A 19,851-nucleotide genomic window follows, 5' to 3' on the forward strand; every position below is an offset into this window, starting at 1 on the left:
TTGTACTTTTTTCGGGACTATTGTTATGTCTCGTACGGTGCAGAACAAAAGCCCCTTTGCTCCATAAACAGAACGGAGTCCATATCCAGATATCAGCTACTTAATGTGAGGTCTGGCAGGCTGACAAGATCGCGGAGCTGTCACTTACTCCGGGCAGAGTGGAGAGCGCTCCAAGTGTCTGAGCTGTAATGAAAGCGGCAAGGGATGTCTACATGTCATCAATCACTGCTCCTGCCCAGGTAAAGTGCCTTTTAATCAAATCACACTGCATTAAATAAGGGTTTTGCAGGAGGACGCAGTGTTGCTGCAGAGGGGAGCGATAACTAGATGGCATAGGGAGCGCAGACGCTGATATTAAAGGGGAGCTCCAACCTTCGGCCTCTTGCACACGTCCGTTTGGCTTTTTCAGTATTTTGCGTTCCGTTTTTAACGGATCCGTTGTTTATTTTTTTTGTTTCCGTTCCGTAGTTCCGCAAAAAATCTCTGTATGCGATCCGTTGTTTGCAGATCGCAAACAGAAACATAACATTTTTAATCATTAATGTAATGTACAGTAATGTCTTTTAACAGTATACACATGGGCAAAGTGGGCATGGATCCGCACAAAAGGGATGACCTACGGATGTGTTCCGTATGCATTCCGTATTTTTGGCGGACCCATTGACTTGAATGGAGCCACGGATCGTTATTTGCGGGCAATAATAGGACAAGTTCTATACGGAAACGGAATGCATACGGAGTACATTCCGTTGTGTTTTTTTTTTTGCTGAACCATTGAAATGAATGGTTCCGCATACGGATCGCAAACGGAATCCGCAAAAACGGAACGGAAACGGGAAAAAAAAACCATTTGTGTGCAAGAGGCCTTAACCTGCATGATAGTGTTACAGACTTTTCTCATACTGTGCAATCATCTGTGGTTCCATGAAAGGGTTTGGTGATAAATATATGATCACCCGACCCTGAGACCCCCATCTATAGAATGGGGGTTCCCGACTCCCTTGTAATGCGAATGCACAATAACCACCCTATTCACTGTCTGTGGGAAGGCTGAGTACAGCGTTAGGCTATCTTGGGCAGGCTCATAGAAGTGAAGTGTCACTGGAACACCATAGACTGATTTTTCCTGATTTCTGCAGCTCATCTGACAGCTTTACTGTGTAGACTGAGACAGATGTATCTCCTTATCATTAGAGGATAGGGTAATCAGAGTCATTTCATTACCATTATAGGACAGGGTCGTCAGACTCACTATCATTATTATTATTTAGTCATCTCATTATCATTACAGTGTGGGGTCGGTAGAGTCATCTTCATATCATTAGAGGACAGGGTAATCAAAGTTATCTCATTATCATTACAGGACAGGGTCAGCAGAGTCAACTCCTTATCATTACAGTGCGGGGTCAGAAAAGTCATCTCAATATCATTAGAAGTTAAGTAATCTCATTATCATTAGAGGGTTAGGCCAGCAGAGTAATCTCATTATCATTAGAGGTTAAGGTGAGCAGCCATCTTAATATCATTTGCTGGAAGGGTCAGCAGAGTCATCTCATTATGATTAGAAGGTAGGGTAAACAGAATCATCTCATTATCATTAGAATGGGGGGTCAGCAGAGTCATCTCAATATCATTACAGTGTGGGGTCAGCAGAGTCATCTCAATATCATTAGAAAGTAGAGTCAGCAATCATCTCATTATCCTTAGAAAGTAGAGTCATCTCATTATCATTAGAAGGTACGTTCAGCAGAGTCATCTCATTATCATTAGAAGGTACGTTCAGCAGAGTCATCTCATTATCATTAGAAGGTACGTTCAGCAGAGTCACCTCATTATCATTTGAAGGTGAGATCAGCAGAGTCATCTCATTATCATTAGAGGGTGAGGTCAGGAGAGTCATCTCATTATTATTAGAGGGTGAGGTCAGGAGAGTCATCTCATTATTATTATAGGGTGAGGTCAGGAGAGTCATCTCATTGTCATTTGAGGGTCAAGTCAGCAGAGTCATCTCATTATAATTTGAGGGTCAAGTCAGCAGAGTCATCTCATTATCATTAGGAGGTGGGAGTAAGCAGAGTCATCTCAATATCCTTAGAAAGTGGGGTCAGTACAGTCATCTTATATCATTAGAAAGTAGGGTAGAAGGTACGTTCAGCAGAGTCATCTCATTATCATTAGAGGTTAAGTTCAGCAGAGTCATCTCATTATCATTAGAAGGTATGTTCAGCAGAGTCATCTCAGTATCATTAGAGGGTGAGGGCAGGAGAGTCATCTCATTATTATTAGAGGGTGAGGTCAGGAGAGTCATCTCATTGTCATTTGAGGGTCAAGTCAGCAGAGTCATCTCATTATCATTTGAGGGTCAAGTCAGCAGAGTCATCTCATTATCATTAGGAGGTGGGAGTCAGCAGAGTCATTTCAATATCCTTAGAAAGTGGGGTCAGTACAGTCATCTTTTATCATTAGAAAGTAGGATAGAAGGTACGTTCAGCAGAGTCATCTCATTATCATTAGAAAGTATGTTCAGCAGAGTCATCTCAGTATCATTAAAGGGTGAAATCAGGAGAGTCATCTCATTATCATTAGAGGGTGAGGTCAGGAGAGTCATCTCATTATCATTAGAGGGTGAGGTCAGGAGAGTCATCTCATTATCATTAGAGGGTGAGGTCAGGAGAGTCATCTCATTATAATTAGAGGGTGAGGTCAGGAGAGTCATCTCATTGTCATTAGAGGTGGGAGTCAGCAGAGTCATCTCGTTATCATTAGAGGTTAAGTTCAGCAGAGTCATCTCATTATCATTAGAAGGTATGTTCAGCAGAGTCATCTCAGTATCATTAGAGGGTGAGGTCAGGAGAGTCATCTCAGTATCATTAGAGGGTGAGGTCAGAAGAGTCATCTCATTATTATTAGAGGGTGAGGTCAGGAGAGTCATCTCATTATCATTAGAGGGTGAGGTCAGGAGAGTCATCTCATTATCAGAGTGTGAGGCCAGGAGAGTCATCTCATTATCATTAGAGGGTGAGGTCAGGAGAGTCATCTCATTGTCATTAGAGGTGGGAGTCAGCAGAGTCATCTCATTATCATTTAAGGGTCAAGTCAGCAGAGTCATCTCATTATCATTATTTGTGGTTTTTCTGCTGTGATAAATGTATGATTGCTTCATCTCCAAAGGCTGGTGCCATACATCAAGGGCGAGGCAACGTACAGGGTATACCAATGGGATCCAGGGCACTTGCCCAGCTTGAGCCCGCCCTTGGGGCACTTACATGTGATTTGCATACCAGATTTTTTTAAAAAATTCTCTCCTATCAAAACATTATGAAGGTTTCAAACAGACGTTCACCTGCAGACTCCCTTTAAAAAGTGACAACCACATTTGTGAGCCAGAATTGACCTCAGAATAGTTGTCACTCCCCCTTCCTCCGCTCCTCTTATTAGCTCTTGCAAAGCATCTGACTCACCAAAGGGGGCGAAAGTGAGCGACAGGAATAGGATGAGTGCTCCACCCTGAGGCATGATGGGAGAATTTAAAGGCATTTGGCCAAAAAATTGAAAGTATTTTCATGTCATTTGCATAACAATTACTCCACCATTAATGTTAATATCAAAAGTGATTGAAACGGCACTAAAATAAGAGAGCGAATCCCTGTCCATATATTATTACGTAGGAAGCGGCAGATTTTCTCGTTCTTTGTCATTTTTATGGAGTTTTAGAAGATTAATGTTCAAAATGATCTCTTAAAGTGACAGTAACTCACCATTTACAATGGCTCATAAAACGCGGACAAGGATCGTGGCGATAATTCCTGCCGTTACAAGCTCCGATGACTTCATCTGCTCGGATCACTGTCCGTCGCAGCCGCTAATGAAAAAGTTCTCTTTTTTTTTTTTTTTCAAAGACGCCTGAAATAATTCTATTAATTTAAGTTACAGTGAGTTCTGCCAGCGCAATACTCGGGGGTTATTAGAGGCGCACATTAACCAGAGTGCGCAATTTAGCCAACGGATCCTACCACGCGGCCTCGCCTGTGAATTAGGGCAGCAATTGAAACTGACCTTTTCTCGGCTGAAGTATCAAAGATCTTCATGTAATAACTGGAGAGGCCTGAGTGGGTCTGGAAAGAAATGGGTCTGATATGAGGTAGCGGGTTATCACGCCTCCGCCTCCCCCAGCTCCTATGTACGAAGCATAACCAGTGGCATCTGCAGATCTGCGGCGGATACATCATGTCCCCCGTCTGATAGAGGAATACATTGTAACTAAATAGAATCGATCATTCCAGGAGTTACTTTCTGCTTAATGAGAAGCTACGCAATTCAGATGCTCCTTAGAATATATAAACCCACTAGACACCAGGGATATGATTATTAACCCACTAGACACCAGGAATGCGACTATTAACCCACTAGACACCAGGGATGCAACTATTAAGCCACTAGACACCAGGGATATGATTATTAACCCACTAGACACCAGGGATGCAGCTATTAACCCACCAGACACCAGGGATGCAAATATTAACCCACTAGACACCAGGGATATGATTTTTAACCCACTAGACACCAGGGATATGATTATTAACCAACTAGACACCAGGGATATGATTATTAACCCACTAGACACCAGGGATGCAGCTATTAACCCACCAGACACCAGGGATGCAAATATTAACCCACTAGACACCAGGGATATGATTATTAACCCACTAGACACCAGGGATATGATTATTAACCCACTAGACACCAGGGATGCAAATATTAACCCACCAGACACCAGGGATGCAACTATTGACCCACTAGACAGCAGGCATGAGATTATTACCCACTAGACACCAGGGATGCAACTATTAACCCAATAGACACCAGGGATATGATCATTGACCCACTAGACACCAGGGATGCAACTATTAACCCACTAGACACCAGGGATAAGATTATTAACCCACTAGACACCAGGGATGCAACTATTAACCCACTAGACACCAGGGATATGATTATTAACCCACTAGACACCAGGGATGCAACTATTAACCCACTAGACACCAGGGATATGATCATTAACCCACTAGACACCAGGGATGCAACTATTAACCAACTAGACACCAGGGATATGATTATTAACTCACTAGACACCAGGGATGCAACTATTAACCCACTAGACACCAGGGATATGATTATTAACCCACTAGACACTAGGGAAATGACTAATAACGCACTAGACACCAGGGATATGATTAATTTTTAACCCACAAAGCATCACAGATAAGATTATTAACCCACAAAGCATCAGGGATATAACTATTAACCCACAAAACATCAGAGATATGACTATTATTCCACTAGACACCAGGGATACAACTATTAACTCACTAGAAAATCACAGAAATAAGATAATAATGCACTTAGTAAAGTAGATGCAAGCATTATATATGGACAAAGTCCTCAATCTGATATAATAAAATCTGAGACACTTAGCCAATATATTTTGATCAAAAAACATTGTGCCCGCCTACCAAGCGCCAAGGTGGTCTCAGGTCAGGCGGGTCCTACGCTAAATCTACCTAAGCCATTGGGCTTCTATGTTCAGGAGCAAGGACTCCGCACATATGGTGTGCTGCTCCTGGTCACCTCCATGTGCATCAAGCAGCCAATGGGAGGAGGAGCAAGCACACCCATATGTACCACCTAATCAAGGCGCTCTATTAGATAGGAAGGGCAAAAGTGCACAGGAATGCTACTCCCAAGATAAAACAGGAGCGCATTAACACTTGAAGGTGCCACTCCCTCAAGCATATACTACATAGACAACAAAAAAAATCACAGAAAAAACTAAGATAAAAACATCCTGCACGATATGATATATAAATCTGCGGATGTCACTGGCTCACTAGACACCAGGGATGCAACTATTAACCCACTAGACACCAGGGATACAACTATTAACTCACTAGACACCAGGGATACAACTATTAACCCACTAGACACCAGGCATACAATTATTAACCCACCAGACACCAGGGATATAACTATTAATCCACTAGACACCAGGAAAACAACTATTAACCCACTAGACACCAGGGATACAACTATTAACCCACCAGACACCAGGGATATAACTATTAACCCACTAGACACCAGGAATAAAATTATTAATCCACTGGACAGCAGGGATATAACTAGATATGACTATTAACCCACTAGAAACCAAAGATTTAACTATTAATCCACTAGACAACAGGAATATGACTATTAATGCACCGGACACCAGAGACATATATTAATCCACTAGATGTCGGAAATATAACTATTAAGCTACTAGACACCAAGGATTTGATATTAACCCCACATATCCACAAAATGTCAAAAGTGCTTGTTCTGTACAATGGTCCCAATAGGGGAGTAGATATAAAGCTGCCATCACCAGCCGACATCTGCAGCGCTCTGAGGGCATGGGGTGCGGTGGATAGTGTCGGATGAGAGGATTTGAGGAAAAATGTTAAATAGTTAGATTCGAGGATGTGAGAGACCATCCAAAGGAGATATTTCTAAACTACACTTAGTACCGAGGGAATTGGGAATTTATAGATTGTCCGGGGAAGCGCATTCCAGAGAACTGGTGCAGCACGAGAGGGGGCTCAGATTATGTCAGAAGGTAGAGCGCGGGTAGGGTACTGGAGATAAGGGAGGAGATATAGGGGGTGAGCTTTATGGGTGAGGGTCCTGTACTGTATGGGTGACCAGTGAAGTGACGGGCACAGGGCAGAAGCATCGGACGAGCGGTTTGGCAGATAGACGAGCCTGGCTGCTACATTCATGGCAGTTTGGAAAAGTGAGAGTTTAGTGAAAAAAGACAAAAAAGCAATTGGATACAGTAATCAAGGAGAGAAAGGATTAGGGCAACAATGAGAGACACCAGGGATATAGCTATTATCACCAGGGATGATGATAGTATTAATACTATCAGTCCAGTAGACACCGAGGATTGAATGTTAATCCACTAGATGACAGGGATAGAATTATTAACCCACTACTGATATTCCAATTACCCTACTGGACACCAGATATATCATTAACACACATGACACCATGGATATAACTATTAATCTATTAATCTACTAGACATTCGCTACATTATTCATAACCCACTAGACATTAGTGACATTATTAATATCAACTGACTAGACACTTGAAATATGGTTATTAACACACCAGACGTCTGATATATTACACATTCATTAGGCACCAGGGATATTAGCATTAAGCCACTGGACACCAAGAATTGTATTTGTCCATTAAACATTAGTGGCATAATAATTATTATACTGTGCACCAGGGATTATATTATTATTATTATCATCATCATTATTATCATAACGAATATTATTATAATTCTCTTAGAAATCAGAAATTAATTCAGTAGATATGAGGAATATTATTATTATCTCTTACTATGCACCACAGATGTTATTTTTTAAATCAGATATTTCTTTATTAACATTTTCCAGTCTTATTTTATCACATTAACATGATATTTTGTAGACCACAGATGTATACATTATCTGTCATATATAGTATATAATATATACATTCTATTACACATATCTACATAGGACATGGCATAAATCCACATATAGCCTCTGGTATCAAAAGTATCTTCAATGTGAGTACAATTATCCATCCTAAACAAATAAACCCATACCCCCCCCCCCCCCCCCTCCCTAATCCCTTTAAGGCAGGACACACTCCTAAAACATCTTCCTTAGTCATCACTCTCGGGGTGTCGGCACCACATTACTCTTAAATAAGCCATCTACCATCATCTAATTCCAATCAGCGATGTTCCATATAACATCCTAGTCCATCATCAATCTTCCCATACAGCCACATTCTAGTTCCAGGTAACCCCCTCACTATTAGGCTTCTATAAATGCACCACACACCTACTACCATCCGATATTCCATATATATCATCCATTCTCACTGCATTCACCTTGTCATAGAAAAAGTCCTTGTAAGTGCCAGCCAGGAGCTACAGCACCCAGAATTATCAATCCAGCTGCCCCAGATTGCTTCGAATTTGGACAGACACTTCCTTTTTTGATATACTCCTCTTTCTAGACGAATCACCATATTTAATCTAGCAACATATTCTGATATATCAGGAGGTATGGGCTGGATCCACTTTGCTGCCAATGTTTTCCTAGCTTGATATAACATTCTACCTATTCCAGTAGTTATAACAGACTGTAAATTATTATCTGGTACCAGGCCTAGTACACACAGTTTGGGATCCAACTTAAAACTAGCACTATATACTTTGTTCACCAGATGTAGTATTGCTTTCCAATAAGATGACAGTGATGAACATGACCACATCATGTGTAGAAGGTCAGCTACATCACTTCCACACTTCGGACAGGCTGGACTATTTCTGTAGCCTATTTTATGCAAGAACACTGGGGTCTTATATACCCTATGTATTAAATATAGATGGGATAACCGTGCTGCCTCACTAAGGGATAAAGTAGGGGTAAGTTCCACCGCCTCAGTCCACTGCTCATCCGTGAGTACCCCTAGATCTTTTTCCCACTGACGTCTACTTGTTAATGGATACCCTTTAAGAAAGTCCTCTAATAGGGCCTGATACACCCTGGAGATTGCTCCCTTCACTGAACCAGCTGCAACCACCATATTCAATGTCTGGCTTGACATAAATGTCACTGGGGCTATCTTAGATTGAGCTTCTAAAGCATGTCTAAGTTGTAAGTATCGATAGAACTGTGAAGAGGGCAGCCCATATTCAGAGCACAATTGTTGGTATTGTTTTAAAGTTCCTTTAAAATAAATATGGCTCAGATTCCATACCCCTTTTTTATTCCACTGGGAGAATCCATTCAGATTTTCCAATTCCTGAAGTGCGGGGTTATGCCATAAGGGCGAGATGTTCATCAATCCTGTCATCCCTAAAATACTCTTTGCCTTATTCCATACTTTCCTCATAAGAATCAAGGTCGGAATATTTCCCATTTCTCCTTTTATTTCTCCTTCAATGGCTACCAACGGGGGAGACCTATTTGCAGCCCACTTTATCAGCTGACCACTCTTCCCTCCCATGTCATCTATTACCCCCCCACCCTTTAAAATGTTGGAGTTGAGCCGACAGAAAATAGAGCATAGGATTAGGCAAGGCCAGACCACCGGCTTCTTTATTCCTCTGCAGAATTTCATATTTTATTCTTCCTCTATTATTTTTCCAAATAAAAAATCGGAACAGCTGCTGTATTTTATGGAAGAAGTGCACTGGGATCCATATGGGGGAATTATGCAAAATATAAAGCAACTGAGGCATGAATATCATTTTAAGCAAATTGCCCCTACCGATCATAGAGAGAGGCAATTTATGCCAAACAGCAACCTTGCTTCTAAACCTCCCTAACAAGGGTATTAAATTACTAGGAATATAATCTGCAGGGTTCATTGACACAGTCACTCCAAGATATTTAAAAGATTGCACCACCTTGAGTTCAGAGAAAGTAGCATGAGTGGTATGCATTCGAGACGATACCGGGAGAATTACTGACTTATCCCAGTTTATACGAAGTCCAGACTGATCACCAAACTGCGATATTATAGAGATTATGGAGTCTATGGAATCCACCAGATTACCTACATAGATTAGCATGTCATCTGCATATAAAGATACGCGCTCCTCACTAGAGCCCCTCCCTAGCCCTCTCATCAGTGGAGTAGATCGTAAAAGGCACGCCAATGGCTCAATTGCTATTGCAAATAGCAAGGGAGACAACGGGCAGCCCTGTCTCGTCCCCCTCTCCAATGCAACCGAGGGTGATAATTGTCCGTTTACTCTAATTCTGGCTCTGGGCTCACTGTACAGAAGCTTGACCCATTTTAGAAAACTTATTCCAAAGCCCATCCTAGTCATGACCGCCCACAAATACTCCCACTCAACGCTGTCAAAAGCTTTGGCAGCGTCAAGTGAGATCACAGCAGCTTCACTATCCTGACCTTTCCTCCCCTCCAACTGCAGGTTTATAAACAAGCGCCTAAGATTCAATGCCGTGGATTTTCCAGGCATGAACCCAGATTGATCATCATGAATAATAGATTGAATGACCCTAGACAAACGATTAGCCAAGACTTTGGCCAGAATTTTCACATCCACCGTTAGGAGTGAGATAGGCCTATATGAATCTACGAGCGAAGGGTCTTTTCCCGGCTTGGGTATCACTACAACTATGGCTTCTCTCATGGAACATGGCAATTTACCTTCACCGTATGCATCTTTAAAAACCGTTAATAAATGTGGAAGTAATATCTCCCCATGCCTTTTATAAAATTCCCCAGGAAGACCATCGGCACCAGGTGCTTTTTCATTAGGCATAGAATTCAGGGCCATCTCCAGTTCCTCCAGGGTTATATCCTCCTCAAGAAGTGAGCTATTCTCCATAGATAAGGTAGGGATACTAATTCTTTCAAGATAACCAGCTCTATCAGAAGTAGTGGTGACCAGTCTGGACCTATACACCTCTCCAAAGTGGGTATAAAATTCTCCCAGGATATTCTCATCTCCTGTTATTAGTTGTCCATCTATTCCTCTGAGCGAGGCTATGCAGGAGGGACCATTCTGTGCTTTAGTTATTGTAGCCAACAGATGCCCCACACTTTCCCCTTCAGCAAAATACCTCTGGGCCATAAATAAACGTTTATCATCTGCTCTATTCTGTATATGTTCCCTCAAAAGCTTCTGAGCTTCCTTCCATTGTGCTTCATTAGACAACGTGGGTTGTGTTATATACGTTGTTTCCAGTTGCGTAACTCTATCTGATAGCTCCCTGTCCAGAAGACGACTTTTAGTTTTCCTAACACTAATGCGCTTAATGTATAAACCTCTCACAAACGCCTTCAGGGTGTCCCAAACCACCGCCCCTGAAGTCGAGCCTATATTAATAGTTAAAAAGTCAATGATAGCTTTAGATATATCAGTTCCTGTATCCACTATTGATAGCCAGAATGGGTTTAATCGCCAGATGGGTCTAGGAGCACATATGTGCCTCCCCACCTCCAGTGTAATCAACAGTGGAGAATGATCAGAAAGGCTACGTGGCAGATATAAAATCTCTTTTGTTAGGGCTACCAATGATGAGGATCCTATTGCCAAATCTATTCTGGACAGGGAGCTATGTGATGCTGAGTAACATGAATATTGACGCCGATCAGGATATTTGGTTCTCCATATATCACACAGGTCTATCTCCCCCATCAGTTTCGCCAGAGAGGTAGGGGCAGCAGTGTATGTTCCCGACCCATTGTGAAATTTATCCAAAAAACCATTGAGATAGGTATTAAAGTCACCTACAATTAATGTAGGAACTAACGGAAATTTAGAAGTAAAGGTAATAACCATCTTCATAATTTCAGCCGAATATGGAGGGGGAACATACACCGCCACTAAGATAATCCTAAACTGAAAAATACAGCAGTCTATGCATATAAATCTTCCATCATCATCAACGTACGATTCCTGAGCATTAAACGGAATAGCTTTATGCACCAAAATGCTAACCCCTCTAGCATGTGTGGAGTATGTAGAGTGAAATTCACACCCCACCCATGCTTTATGTGCTAGGTGTGTCTTATCGGCAGTCAAGTGGGTCTCAGATAAACATACAATAGCTGGCTGTATATCTTTTATAGCATGGAAAATAGCTGAACGTTTAGATGCCAAAGACATTCCTCTCACATTCCATGCACAAATATTAACGGAAGACATCATGGTATCTCATAAGCAAATGCAGAGTGTGGTGCCGACAACCCCAAGCAAACCTGCCCCTAGTAGTAATACTGAAAATATATCCTACCTTAACCCTCCCCCCTCCCAACTGTCCCCAAACTACCCTAAACATTCTGTCAGTCATGAACCCAATAAACAGGGGTACACCATAGACATTGAAAGTGAACCTAACCGTCATGGGTTAACACTAAAGGCACAGATGAAAAAAAATAAGTGCTTAGCTTATACCAGCGCTACACCCTGGATGCGCCAGTGTGTTGGCTCACCCAACTTCCCCCCCGACCACATATTAACCCATACAGTGTAGAACCAAACCAGTGAAAAACCAACATATAAAACCTTCCTTTTTAGAAAAGCATTAGATAACTCAATACTATTTCTAGCATTACTGTGTGTCAAATAAAGGACACAAGAAAAAACAAAAACAGTTCCATTGCAGATATCACCATCTCATCAGGTATTGTTGTCACGCCGATCATTTTCATGAGTGTCCAGCCACTGGCTTGCCTCTAGCGGATCCTCAAACATATGTGTGGATCCATTCGCCACCACCCGAAGCTTTGCCGGATACAACATGGAATAAGGCCACTGCAATGATCTCAATCTCTTCTTTACTGCCAAAAATTTCGCTCTCCTCTTCTGTATTTCTGCAGAAAAGTCCGGGAACATTAGAACTCGGCTATCGCCAATTTGAATATCAGGGATATCCCTGGCTGCTTTAAGTATGGCATCCCGGTCTCTATAATGTAGGACCTTAATCAGGAGAGGTCTTGGAGGCGCCCCCGGAGGCGGCGGGCGAAATGGCACTCGATGTGCACGTTCTATTGCAAAGAGTGGGGATAACTTTTCTTTCCCAATTATGTCCACCAGCCACTTTTCCATAAATGAGACAGGGTCTGAGCCCTCAGTACGCTCCGGTATTCCAATAAACCGCACATTATTCCGTCTTAGACGGTTTTCCATATCGTCAGATTTGGATATGAGTAGGGATACGTTATGTATAACTCGTTGCAAGTCCCTTTTAACAGGCGGTAGCTGGTCCTCCATGTCGCTAACGCGACCCTCCAACTCTCCCACTCTTTCTTTAAACTGCCGCATATCTTGCCTTATCAGCAAAACTTCCTCCTTTAGGCCTCCCATATTGGTATTTAGGGACGTGAGGGCTGTGCTGCATTGTGCCACCATTTTATATACGTCCGCTATAGTGGGTTCAGAAATGGGCTCCGCTTCTGGCGGCAACTCAGGACCCACCTTCAGCTTTGTCACCGATGCATATGAGGCCTGATCCACGAACTCCTCTCCTCCAGCCTCATCGGACATCTGAGCATCAGGCTCCGGATCAGCTACTGCAGCTGCTGGGGTACGGGCAAACTTCCCCAGCTTCGCCGCCACATCAGAGATCTTAGCATTCTGCCCGGCGCCATTTTGTTTAGCCGGCGTGTCTGTGCTGCCGTCCTTACTCTCCTTCTCCCTCTGCTTTTGGCGGGTCATATCAAGTCCGGAGTAAACCCCAGCGTTCAGGGAGGCTTCCAGTCACGATCGGTCTCCTCTGAGGTCAGATAGGAAGCGGGTGAGCGATTATATACAGGATACTATCCAGGAGCTCAGCGCCATGCGTCTTTCTACATCGGCGGTTAGGCCACGCCCCTCACCACAGATGTTATTAATCTTTTATATAACAATATTACTATAATTCTGCTAGACACAAGGAATATAATTAATCCTGTAGTAGTAATAATATTAATATTATTATTACTATTATTACTACTAGAAACCAGAGAGATAATTATTTATCCACTAGGCACCAGGGATATTATTAATTATTATTATTATTATTATTATTATTATTATTATTATTTATTATCATCATTATTATCATACCAAGAAAATTATTATAAATCCCTTATAAATCAGAAATGAATTAGCTAGATAACAGGAATATTATTACTATCACTCACTATGCACCACAGGTTATTAATCTTTTATATAACAATATTACCATGAATCTGCTACACACAAGGGATACAACTATTGACCCATCAGGCACCAGGGGAAACATTTTTGATCCACAAGCCACCAAGAATAAAATGATAGATCCATCAAACACCATCACTGCTAAAACAATTGATCACAAAATATATAACCTAATGCTATACTATATAAATTAATATCAGATTCTTAGCAAATGCATTTGATCAAAATTATTTGTGCCCATCCACTACGGCAAGGTCACCTCTGTTGGAGGGGAACCTATGCTAAATGCTACCTTTTCTGGTGCCAACTAGCCTTAACATGCATTAAGTACTGGACTGAGTATGCTACCTTACCTGCTGTCAGCAGGGGGAGCAGGTTCCCGTCCAACAGAGGTCACCTTGCCATGGTGGATGGGCACAAGTAATTTTGTTCAAAATGTATTTGCTAAGAACTTGACATTCATTTATTTAGTGTGCACAGCATTAGTTTAAACATTTTGTGATCACGTATTTTGTATTTTGTATAAGCAGAGTGCTGTCGCATTGTATATGATTTTCTTATTTTCTGGCCACGGTGACGCGCACCTGCATCTTAGGATGCGCTACGTTTTCTTTTTGTCACGGCTAATATAATTGTAGTTTCAATTCCTTCAACGGTTCATGTGCTTTGAAAGCAATTGTAAAAACCTTTTTAGAATTTTTGTGAAACGCTTGATCCCGATTGCATATTTGGTATGAAGTGTATGGTTTTTAGGCTATATGACTCATATTTTTCAGGCCATGCAAAAATAAAGTATTATAAGACACACATAGAAGGATTTTACTGCATCATTAGATGGTACAAACCTGCTGTTCCACTTACTGAATTGTGCAGATTCCTAGACTGAGGAACAAGGCTGAATAATGATGACAATAGGCGAGGGTTTGTTGTAGCGTGTTCCCTGGGCTGTGTCACCGGGTTCATCCTCAACAATAGTCTTCTATACAAATAATACAATTACTGTAGATCGGAGTACTCTGCTTCATCGTATAAACATGATATAGCATGACCTACAGTCTCTGCCTTCCTATAATTGAAGGAAATTTCTATTCAAATGTATTCTATTAAAATCTTTCTTGTAGATCTGCGCCCCTCGGCGCTCTCTCTTTACCTCTGTTGCATATTTTACAACATTTTTATGCCTTCGCAATTGCTGCTTTCTTCCTGGCAGCCCCTTCCATTCAAATTAATAGAGGTGATTGAATTTATATTATGTTCAACCCAGAAAAAAAGAGAAAGATGGTCGGCACCACACAATACAGGGCCGGTATTAGACAAAATGTGGCCCTGGGCAAAATCAAAAGAGGAGGAGGACGGATCCGTTTTCTATTGTGGTAGATTGTGTCAGAGAAAACTGATCCGTCCCCATTGACTTGCATTGTAGGTCATGTCCGCTTTGCACCGCATCCCAGGACGGAAAGCAAACTACAACATGCAGGAGGTATAAGAGGAGAGGACTACAACTCCCAGTACTTCCCTGGCACTTACATTGAATGCATACTTCTTCTTCTGTTCTGGTCACATGATGGTGAGGTCATCACAGGTCCTTCATCCCCTCTTCTCTGCTGAGCTCCGCCTCCTGCATCTGACATTATCGCAGGTCCTGTCAGCACTAGGGTAATGATTTCTCTTATATATGAGGGAGGAGACCGTACACTGCATTGTAAAGTGTAGCTGTTTGCTTCCTTGGATGTTCAGCTGAACAGCAGCACTGAAGCAGGGGAACCCTTAGACAATGGGGGTCCTGGGCAATTGCCCAGTTTGTCTCCCCCCTAACGCCAGCCCTGACACAATATCACTATCGAAGTCCAACTCAGCGGGGGCAAAAGCAAGGGCAGTGCACAGTGGTAAAAAAAATATATATATAAACGTGAAAGTCCAGCAAAACTTTCAAATTTTTGCTTAATTTATATTATTTAGGAGGCAGGTGAACTGTCATGTCTATATACACTACATGGAGAAAAGTATTGGGACCCACATTTTAATTACTTAATTCAGTTTCATTCAATGACAATACCACAGGTGTATAACATCCAGACCATAGCCATGCAGTCTCCCATTACCACAGGTGTATAACATCCAGACCCTAGCCATGCAGTCTACCATTACCACAGGTGTATAACATCCAGACCCTAGCCATGCAGTCTACCATTACCACAGGTGTATAACATCCAGACCCTAGCCATGCAGTCTACCATTACCACAGGTGTATAACATCCAGACCCTAACCATGCAGTCTACCATTACCACAGGTGTATAACATCCAGCCCCTAGCCATGCAGTCTACCATTACCACAGGTGTATAACATCCAGCCGCTAGCCATGCAGTCTACCATTACCACAGGTGTATAACATCCAGACCCTAGCCATGCAGTCTACCATTACCACAGGTGTATAACATCCAGCCGCTAGCCATGCAGTCTGCCATTACCACAAGTGTATAACATCCAGCCCCTAGCCATGCAGTCTACCATTACCACAGGTGTATAACATCCAGCACCTAGCCATGCAGTCTGCCATTACCACAGGTGTATAACATCCAGCCCCTAGCCATGCAGTCTACCATTACCACAGGTGTATAACATCCAGCCCCTAGCCATGCAGTCTGCCATTACCAGAGCTGTATAACATCCAGCCCCTAGCCATGCAGTCTGCCATTACCACAGCTGTATAACATCCAGCCCCTAGCCATGAAGTCTACCATTACCACAGGTGAATAACATCCAGCCCCTAGCCATGCAGTCTGCCATTACCACAGGTGTATAACATCAAGCCCCCTAGCCATGCAGTCTACCATTACTACTGGTGAATAATATCCAGCCCCTAGCCATGCAGTCTACCATTACCACAGGTGTATAACATCCAGCCCCTAGCCATGCAGTCTGCCATTACCACAGGTGTATAACATCCAGCCCCTAGCCATGCAGTCTGCCATTACCACAGGTGTATAACATCCAGCCCCTAACCATGCAGTCTACCATTACTACAGGTGAATAATATCCAGCCCCTAGCCATGCAGTCTACCATTACCACAGGTGTATAACATCCAGCCCCTAGCCATGCAGTCTGCCATTACCACAGGTGTATGACATTAAGCCCCTAGCCATGCAGTCTGCCATTACCACAGGTGTATAACATCCAGCCCCTAGCCATGCAGTCTGCCATTACCACAGGTGTATAACATCCAGACCTTAGCCATGCAGTCTGCCATTACCACAGGTGTATAACATTAAGCCCCTAGCCATGCAGTCTACCATTACCACAGGTGTATAACATCCAGCCCCTAACCATGCAGTCTACCATTACCACAGGTGTATAACATCCAGCCCCTAGCCATGCAGTCTACCATTACCACAGGTGTATAACATCCAGCCCCTAGCCATGCAGTCTGCCATTACCACAGGTGTATTTTGCTGGCACAAATTCATTCCTGATCATTTCCCACTCATTTAGCTGCTTTTACTTGCATCAATCATACCTTCTATGAGGGAATGAATGATCGCAGCTTTGATCCTTCATTCCTATACAGATTCATTGTTTCTTGGCATTTTCCTGTATACACAGAGCGATATACTAGCGGCAGACACTGATTTAAAGTCATTTGTCCGGTGATTGGCAGCACATTTTCACAGGTCAGTTACCACAAATGATTATTAATGGGAACATTCATTCCCAAAAAATTGGCCCAATAAAACTGACCACGTAAACAGGCCGTAACTTAAAATGGTTTTCCAGGAATTTTATACTGATGAGATGACCTATCCTCAGGATAGGTCATCAGTATCTGATTAGTGGTGGTCCGACACCCGGGGCCCCCGCCAATCAGCTGTTCTGAGAAGGCCACAACGCTCAAAGCTTAGCAAGCACAGCGCCGCACATTGTATAGTGGCTGTGCTTGGTATTGCTTCTATGGAGCTGAGCTGCTCCTAGGCCACGTGACCGATGAACGTGTCGCCACGGGCCTAGGAAAAGTAGAGAGAAGGTCGCGACACTACTGCGAGCACTGGTGTCTTCTCAAACAGCGGATCAGCGGAGGTCCTGGGTGTTGGACCACCACCGATCAGATACTGATGACTTATCCACAGGATGAAAATCTCGGAAGACCACTTTAAGGGCTCATTCACACGACCGTGGTTTTGGTCCGCATCCGAGCCGCATTTTATTGCGGTTCGGGTGCGGACCCATTCACTTCAATGGGGCCGCAAAAGATGCGTACAGCACTCCGTGTGCTGTCCGCATCCGTTGCTCCGTTCCCAAAAATTATGAGGCATGTCCTATTCCTGTCAGTTTTGCGGACAAGAATATGCATTTCTATAATGGAACTCCTGTTCCGTTCCGCAAATTGCGGAAGGCACGCGGGCAGCATCCGTGGTTCGCGGATCCGCAATTTGCTGACTGCAAAACACGGCACGGTGGTGTGAATATACCCTAAGTCTGATAAAACTTGAGGAGAGATATCAGAGAAGCATTTTTGTATGTAAACTTTTATGCATCTAGATGATTTAGTGACCCAAAAAGTTCTTCATAGTTCCCAAGATAGCTGACGATGACTGTAACGTCCTGCTACCGGTCTCCACTAGAAGGAGCTCTGGAGCACAAACAAATGAAATATATACATTATATATACAGTACTAAGAAGACACATGAGACTTCAGTAATCTATTCGAGAAATAGGTAAAAAGAAACATAAAAGCTAAAAAATAATTTTTGGTAATCTCTGCTTGTTTTTGGAAACAGTCAGCAAGTTTTACCTTGCAAAGAATGAATGTAGATTAATTCTCCGTAATAGTGCAATATAGTTGTCCTACCCAAGGTTGTAGCTATATGGTGTGCAAGGGAAGCAATTGTACTCTGAGGGGTCCATAGGGCCACATTAAATAGCAGGAGTATTATAAATGGTACGTGGTGGGTGAGGGCCCTGTTACAGATTTTGCAAGAAGCTTCAAGCTATAGCTTTGAACATACCATTGATCTGTATAGAGCAGCGCCACCATGTGGTCAAGGGGTACATAGTGCACAAAGTTAATAGAGAGGGTCCTCAGGGTCATCAGCTTTTGGGGCCAGAGGGTAGAGCGCCTACAAAGAGTGTCTCCCTCCCTGGAGGACTTGTCCCGTCCTGTATTATAAAGACCACCCACTGATGTGAGTGGACACAGTGTAATGCTTCATTTCCCCTCTGGTGGCGCTGCAGGAAAACAGAACACTTACTGCCAGGTATCCAAACAGATGTAGCCTTTTAAAAAGGTGGCAAGTAGGATGTCAATGTTTATGGCGAAAAACTTTCACTTAACATTGCAACAATCTAAAAAATATCCAACATGGCTGCTTGTAAATTTCTCTCCACTTAAAACATTATAGTCATGGCGCCATTGTCATGTTCCGTGATTTTACCGCGATTCATATCATTTTATTGCGGTTATTTTCTACTTTAAAAAAAATGGTCAAAACTGAGTTATGGTCCCTCGGGGCGGTGTGTCCGCGGTGTCATCGTCTTCCTACTTAGCATATGAAAGCTGGCTCCAGGGCTCTGCTGCTCCCCTTTCATGAGCTGCCTTCTCATCAGTAATTCGGCGAAATAACTGCGCTCAAAGAACACACGATGATGGGTTAGACGAATGGGATTCCGCGAATTACGGGCGATTATATCGGAGGTGACCTTGTTTTCCTTTTTTTTTTATTCTCTGAAAGGAGCAGATCATACAGCAGCGGGGTGGTCACCGCTACTAGGGTGGAAAATAGAACATTTCAAATTGATACAATGTATCCGTCGTAGGAAGATTCCAGGCAGAAATGATACAGTGTATGATGCAGGGGGGTTAAAGGGCGGAGCATGACAAAGGGCACCACAGAGAGAGTCAGTGTGTCATGCTCCGCCCACTCAGGCGTGGATACACTGTATCAGTTCTGGGGGGGGACTTGTGTCAAGAGGTTGCAAATTCTTTCATTACTTATAGCTGTCCCCGGGAAAGCTGGGTGACAACCACCATATGGATTGTCACACAGCTTTCCCAGAATCCCTTTATTCA

The sequence above is a fragment of the Bufo bufo genome, chromosome 4, assembly GCF_905171765.1.
Source record: "Bufo bufo chromosome 4, aBufBuf1.1, whole genome shotgun sequence".
Lineage (NCBI taxonomy): Eukaryota > Metazoa > Chordata > Amphibia > Anura > Bufonidae > Bufo > Bufo bufo.